General features: G+C 26.3%; 1 long non-coding RNA gene and 1 other non-coding gene across 2 annotated transcripts; both read right to left on the bottom strand.

Moving 5' to 3' along the window:
* Window positions 1-5928: 5928 nt before the first annotated feature.
* Window positions 5929-6658, bottom strand: LOC132254452 (uncharacterized). Its single transcript, XR_009466745.1, has 2 exons — window positions 6302-6658; window positions 5929-6191 (listed from the first exon to the last, which is right to left on the bottom strand). It is a non-coding gene; the product is annotated as an uncharacterized LOC132254452 (long non-coding RNA).
* On the bottom strand, window positions 6396-6501 carry MIR160C (microRNA MIR160c). Its single transcript, NR_127745.1, has one exon. It is a non-coding gene; the product is annotated as a microRNA MIR160c (primary transcript).
* Window positions 6659-8207: the final 1549 nt, after the last annotated feature.

The raw sequence follows: 8207 nt of genomic DNA, 5'->3' as shown, positions 1-8207 counted from the left end.
TTTTCACAGTGGGGAATGTAATTGATTTGGACCCCAACTTCTAAGAGTTTGGTTAGAGGTTACTAGTACTAGCAGTGTTTGATTCTGTTCACCTTAAAAGGACATCATTTGTAAAGTTTCACTTAACTGGATATCATTTGTTATTGGATAACCAGAGTGAAAATATTTGAAATGTATTTGATTTGGATTTGATGTGAAATAGTTTTGATATAAATGAAAATGGTTGGCTGAACAGTTTAAAATGTATTAACTTGTTTGAACTCAAACATTTTTATGAAAATTATTATACCCTATATCTCCTATTTGCAAGCATAATTAAAAATATTTGATTCATAAAATTGTATTAATGTTCTTTATTTGGTTTTGAATTCATCCTCTTTTGTTGATAATTTTTTAGATACCCTCAGTTCGGACGAAGAGTGATGGTTAGGACGAGAATTTGGCTTTATTAGAACATTTGTTTAAACTTTCTTTTCGACTTTATTTAAATGTTAGAATTTGATTTCTATTAGCTATTGTTTAAGTTTAATTATACTTGGACAATAATGTTTTAGTTGATATGTTAGTTTTAAAGTCAATATTGGTAGATTTTAGATTTTTTTTTCTACTATTCTAAATAGCAATTTGATAATTGGTAATTTCCTATTACAAAATAAATATTTGTGTCATTTCCACTTTAAACCTTTAGGCTTGAGATATGAAATGACCGTGGGGCATAACACATCCTAACCGTTTTCTTTAGTTCACACCTTAAGTTCTAAAACGATGAGTTGGTCATCCTTAATATTATGTTAAACCACGGTGTGTGATGGTAGGGCTCGACTAGAGGATAAGGTTGATGAACAAGGACACATCATTACTTCATTGAAATTCTCAACTATCCAATGTTACCACATTATTGCAACAACTTATGCCAGGACAAATAGTAGGACAATGGTCATCGGAAGATGCTCCTCTTTCATGGTTAGTTACATTTAAGAAAATTTTTACAAGGTTTCAACTTATAAGAGTAAGACCTCTAAATACTGTTATTATCAATTAGTATGCTAACATAAGAATCTTTTTTACTTTTAGTCTTCATATCCTAGTCAAAAGTATAGACTCGGTAAAGTAGTATTTGTTTTTTTACTTAATTTTAAATAGAACATAAAATTAAATAGTGTTTAATAATATTAAGTATTATATTGTTTGTTTTTGTAATATTTTATTTTTATTAAGCATTAAAAAAAACCAACATGTTACTTTTTCCATTTAAAAAAAGTCAAATATTTTTTACTTTTTCTATTTGGCCAAATATTTATAATAAGTCATGAAAAAAAATAAAAAAACAAACAATCTAAGATCTGAAAGTAAATTACTTTCAATAAAAAGTTTTTTAAAAAAAAACAAAAACATCATCAGTTTACAATTTTTCCATGAGTATAAGATTTGTATTATTAAAAAGAATACAAATATGAATGTTATAACACACACACACAAAAAAGAGAGAGAACATGGCACACCCTTTCATTGTAAAAATAATTCAATTTATAAATTAAATAATAGCCTATGAAATTTGAAATTAGTGGAAAACATCAAACTAGTGTCAATAAAATGAATTCTTATCTACCCATCATTATTTGTTTTTATTATTTTTTAAAAAGTTTTTCTTTATTACAAATGAAGACAAATGTTATTAGGTTTGATTTTATACCATGGTTGATTTTTCTATAACTTATGTCTTAATTTAGCAGACATCTATTAATTGTTCAATCAAGAGTTTAAGGTGAGTTTACAAGAAAATTTAGGTTATATTTGGTTCTAGGAAATACCAAGGAAAAAAAAAATGATGAGGAAAGTAGTTTTCTGGATTTGGAGATTTATATAAAAATAATGTATTGCTTTTAAATTTATTTTTTATTTTTCTTTACTTTTTATTTCCTTCTATTTTTCCCTCAAACTTTTTGGAAACCAACATAAAAGAAAAAAAGCAAATAAACATGAAAAAGTTTCTATAGATTTAGAGTAAAGTTTTCTTTCTTTCTTTTTATTCTAGGTAATGTTTGATTATGAAAAAATTTGAAAAAAAAATTATAAAAGAAAGAAAATAGAAAGAAAAAATTAAAAAAAAAATAAAAAGTGAAGAAAAATAAAAAATAGCTTTAAAATCAATAAATTATTTTTATATACCATTTCAAATTTTTTTCGGTTATTAAACTCTTCTATATAAATATTAGATAATTTAAAAATATAAAAATTTCCTCAATTATATTTGACTTTTTTTTATATTTTTCATAATAAATTAAATATAAAAAAATTATTTTCTTGGACATTTTTTTTCTTTTTGTAGTACTTTCCAAAAACCGCAAGTAATCTTAGATTTTCAAACAAAGAAAAGTGATTATATAATAAAAATGTAATTCATTTTGTTTGGGACCTTATTATATTCTTTTTGCAAGTTAATTTTAAGTAATTACTTTTATTTTCATTTTTTTGATAGAAAAAAAAATTACCCAAGATAAACAAAGAATTCTAATCATGCCAGACAACATCATTTTCTTCCTTTTTGGTTAGTTGCCCTATGACCACTTCCCCCAAGCTATTGAATTATTTTTTTCATTAATGTCACATCAATGCCTAATTTTGACCACATTTTCATCCGTTGATTAGAAAAATCAACTAATAAAGTACCCTCCTTCTCCTTGCGAATAAAAAATCATTTAAAAAAAATAAATAAATTGATATGACAGAAAAACAATAAAAATAAATAAAAATAAAATAAAAAATAAAAATAAAACAAGGAAAAAGCAAAAGCAAAAGCAAAAAGCGGGAAGGATGAAAAGCTAAAAAGTCAATTCCCATTTACATCAAAGAACAATTCCACGAGCCACATCCCAAAATGACCCTCTTCTCCCATACCATACCATGTTAAAATTAGCCACTTTTGAACTTCAATGAGCCATCACTTAATCCATGCTCGAGGAACATTGAAAATAGTCATAAATATTTAAAGAAAATGTCACAATGGTGGAGTCCATACCCAAGTTCAAGATTCCTAAGCCAAAATCGCACCATCTCTGAATTTACAACTTCAACTCCATCAACTACACAGGAATGTCTAGTGCCAAAGTAATTGAATGGGTAAAGAGTAATCCCTATAACGAATCATATAATGTATTTTATCTATTGGGTTACGAGCGATTATTTTATCAAAAGTTTTTATTACATCAGTCTACCATTGTGTGATTCCTATTGAAACATATATTTGAAAGGTAGATGTAGAGCGCACGATTTCAAAGCGGACTCCCCATTCATTTAGATAGAGAAGATCATCAAGATTTTCGTGATCTATTATGAAATTTTGGAAAATAAAATAGAAGAAAAATAAACTAAAGAGAAAAATTAGTAAAAAAATAAAAAAGAATAAAAATAAATTTAAAGATAATAAATTATTTTTATATATTATTTCAAATTCTTTTCATTTATTTTAATTTTTTATATTTAAAAATATATAAATTTTTAATTAATTTAATTTTTTTTATAATTTTATAATAAAACAAAATACAAAAAATCTTTCTTAACTTTTTTCTTCTTCTCAATACTTTTTAAAAAGGAAACATAATATTAAAAAAAACCTAAATGATGAATTTTGTGGAGATATTAACGATTACTAAATGACATTAAAAAGGTAATGACTTTAGGACTCATTCTAATATATGGTACTATTTTATTTTATTTCATTAGCGCATATGAGGAGAAAGGATTATTTATTTATTTATTTTTCTCTATGTAACTTGTGCTTTGATAATGAAAAAAAAAAAAAAAAAACTCCGAAAATATGGTAAGAAATTCATAAAATTCAACCTTAATGATCTTGTTAATTATCTTATTGAATGCTTGATTTATTTTTAACTTTTTATTGAAAGTGTTTTGCTTTCAAATTTTAGATTATTTTTTTTTTTTTTTTATAATTTATTCTAATTTTTTAACTGAATAGAAAAATTAATGTATTGATTTTTCTTAATTTTTTAATACTTAATAGAAATAAAATATTATATATATAAAAAAACAATCGAATACTTAATACTATTTGATAAAAAATAAGGTTTTCGGGTTACTTTCTTATTGTTTTACTGAACTAATTTTTTCTCTATAAGTCATGAATGAAACTATGAATATGATAATTATTTTTTTCTAAGTATAGGAGCCTTAACCTTTTCACGAAGAAAATAATAAAAACTTTGAAACATAGCTTTTTTTTTTTTTAAAGAAAAATTGTATTCTTATTTTTGTTTTCAAGGAGAGTAGAAAAAAAAAATGTATTTCTTCTTTGTGGTTTTATTGCAGTGAGAGACGTTTCTTTGAAAGAGAAAAAATAATTTATTTATTTATTTAATAGGGATAATTTCTAAGTAGTTTTAAAATTCATAGAAACCATTTTTCTTATTTTTTTTTCCCTATTTATTAGGTCCGATCAACCCTTCTGGGCACCTAAACCCAATTCCAACACTATTAAACATTATTTAATTTTAATTTTATTTAAAATTAAAGAAAAAAACACCACTTATCTAATAATATTTTAAATCTATTTTTTTATATATTATAATTTCATAATATTTTAAAAACACCACCAATTATAATTTTCTTTTTTTAAAAAGAAGTTATTTTAGGTATATTTATGTTCAAAAAACAAAATGAATAGTAAAGGAAGGTCAAATAAAATGAATAGTAAATGAAGAACATAAAATGTTTTTTTTGACTTAAATAGAATGGGAAAGAACCGCAGAATTTCCAAAAAGGAGATGATCCACTTCCATATCCATACGATTAACGTGCGGAAATCACGGGACGAAAACATTGACCGAAGCTTTGTGTTGGCAACTACCATCACATTTCAGGACATCAAAGGATGTCTTTTGCATATATTTCAGCCATGACTCACGCTCCTCTTAGTACCGCGTGTCACGCACTTACACAATCCGTTTACCTTAACGCCAAGATAAAATATGACTACTTTTTTTTTTCCTAAATCATATTAAAAAAAATCCCTTTTTTTTCCCTTCTTTTTTTGCTATATTTGGTTATACAAAAATATATGAAAAATAAGATAGAAAGAAAATAAAGAAAAAAAAGTAAAAAATAAAAAATCGATTTAAAACCAATAGATTATTTTATATGTTACTTCAAACTCATTTCATTTATTTTTTTTAAATGTATAATTTATAACTAGTTTTATAATTATATTTGATTTTTCTTTATATTTTTATGTTAAAGCCAAACATAATAAAATCATTATTCTTAACTTTTTATTTTTCTTATTTTAGACTATGTTTGATTTTAAAAATATAATAAAGAAAAAAAAATTGTTTAAGAAAAATAATTTTCTCATATTTGATTATATCATAAGAAAAATTATTTAAATTATTTAATTTTTATATTAAATGATTACGAAGGATAATTTATTTACTTTAAATTTATTTTTACTTTTTCTTTTCTTCGATTTTTTTTTCTCTATTTTCTTTCTTTAGAGCCAAACATAACTTTAATACTTTCCGAGAATCAAACATATTCGTTAAAGCAGTGATGTAATGGCAAAATCATTCTAGTATTGCTTTTGAACCCAAATTTCCTATTGGACTTGTAAACATATTTTGAATATCTTATAAATACACCAAATAATTTGGTGGATCATATAAAAATAAATTTACAATAATGACAATTTATTTTCAATCCTATTTTATTAAATAAATAAATAATGGAATAATTTTTTTATTTTAAGAATATAAACATAGCCTTGTTTCTTTTGATGTTGTAGGTAATTTTTAAAAGGGGTAATAAATAAAAGTAAAACTATGTGAATAATTTCTCTAATCAAATTTGACCATTAGCATTTGGTAGGAGCGTGAATGGAGGTGAGTGATCTGACCATGCAATTTGGCAACCATGATAATGATTGCAATGGAAATAAATCATAAAATAATTGCCTTAAATATGGGAACAAAGGGTAAAATGGGAACAAAAATTCCAAAAAACACGATGCCTCTGTGCAAAGAGATGGAATGGAATCCAGGATTTACGAAGGTGGTGTTGATTGGATGGGTTGGAAAATATTCCTCCACAAATCTTTCTCTTTCCTTCCAAGCCAATAAAGCTGCATCCCCTTTAACACTCCTCCAAGCCTCCTTCCATTGAAATCGACCCACAATCAAACCCTTCAAAATAAAAATCCAAAAAAAAATAATAATAATAAAAAAAAAAAAAAAATCACTGCATGCCCAGTGTTAAATTAAAGGATGGTTTGAAGTATAATGCTAACACTTACATGCCCAGCGTTAGAAGAATATGCCTAATGATGTGATTGTTGCTTTAAAAAAAGCCAAACAGAGAACAAAAAAGAGAAAAAATAGAGAAGGAAAGAATGGTGGGTATGCTTGGCTCCTCGCACGCCACCCGCAAATAGCCAATCCGGGAAAGGGAGTGGTCTCTACGTGTGGCATACAGGGAGCCAGGCACAACCCATTTCACCTTTCTGTTCTGTTCTGTTCTTTTTTTTTTTTTTTCCTTCTTCTTCTTCCTTTTGGAGCTACCACCAAAATCCTCTCCCTGCTTCAGTGGAAATGAGTTGAAAAAAGGCAGCACCTGCAAGAGAAAGGGAGAGGCAGAGAAAGGTCACGGAATGTGGCGTCCGTGGAAACTGATATTTATAGAGGCCAGGCCAGAGGGAATTTTTTCTCTCTTTTTAAAGCATAAATGTAAATGCCCAGTTCCTCTCTTTCTAAAAGAGACATCATTTAATAAAAATGATGAATCCCACAGAATCCAATATTGAATGCGAATTGATTCACACTGGAGCCAGCCGGCCACCATGACCAATCCTCTTTCCCTTTATGCCTTGAAAACAAATGCAAAATATTCTACCCAAGTTTAGGTAAAAGCATAGATGTCACTAACCATTTTAATATTAGGTGATAAGGGATATTCCTGGCTGTGTTTCCTTCTTTCCAAGTATATTTTCCACCAAATCTAAATTTATTGGTTAGTTTTTATCTCTATCCGCCAGGTTTGAATGCTTTGCATCTTAGCCTTTTTCTTTCCCTCTCTACTAAAGTTGATTGCTTTTGCCTTCTGGAGCTACCCAGGGCTGTCGGGTGCACTCCCAAGAATTCCCATTCCCTTTTTCTTTTTTTAATCCTTCATTCCCTCTTGACTAACCATACCCAATAAGAGTTTTTTTTTTTTTTTTTTTTATTTTTTGATGTATTATTTCCATATTTTTATTTTATTATTTTATATAAAATTTCAAAATTAAAAAAAAAAAAATTATATTTTTGCTTTTCATTTCAGGTTGTTGTCTTATTTTTATTTTTGAAACTAAAAATAGAAAATGTAAATAAATGTAAATAGAAGTGGAATGTGGGCATGATGAGTTGCACGTAAAATCCAGTGGGGAGAGTATCACGTGGCAGACATGCTGGTGTAGGGGGGACTTTTTAGGGTCAAAGATGAAACCGGAGTGATGATTGCAGTCTCCTAACTGACCCATGTAATTATCCCTGCTTGGCCCTAAACCCACCTTATTTAATTTAAAGTTGAAATCTTTTCAAGCACCAAACTTTTGGTCCTTGGTCCAATTAGGTCGGTTCCCTAATTTCACCTTTATCATCTACACCTACTTTCTGGTTTTGTTTGCTTTCAATTTATTTATTTATTTTTATCTTTTGATCCAGTAGCATGACTGAGGGGGGAGGGCCTATTGAAGACCTTTGAAAAAAGATTTTTATTTTTTATTTTTATTTTTAAAAATGATTAGGAACTTGATATATATTCAATCTGGCTTTTTATATTTTTAAAAATAAATTTTATTTTTAATTATTCTTTATATTTATATAATTATTTTTAAAATTGTTTTAAAAAAAAGTGAAAATAACTAAAAACAATTAAAACACATCCCTAAAACGTAATCGATTCCTAAAACAAATTATCAAAAAATTTATTCCTATAAAAAAAATATCAGTCATGTCTAACAATATTTTTCTATTTTTAAAAATAAAAAAATTATTTTTAAAAACAATACTCAAATAAACTCACTTTATGACTTAAAATTAAATGAGTTTTCAATGTTATGCTCTATAGTAGAGCTTGATTTTTTGTTCTACCTAAAGATGATATATCTTTTTTCTTATATAAAATTTACTTTTTTGTTACCCCTTACTCTTTTTTTCTTTTTT

Source organism: Vitis vinifera, chromosome 10 (genome assembly GCF_030704535.1).
Source record: "Vitis vinifera cultivar Pinot Noir 40024 chromosome 10, ASM3070453v1".
Classification (NCBI taxonomy): Eukaryota; Viridiplantae; Streptophyta; class Magnoliopsida; order Vitales; family Vitaceae; genus Vitis; species Vitis vinifera.
This window is presented reverse-complemented; position numbering and strand designations above follow the sequence as displayed.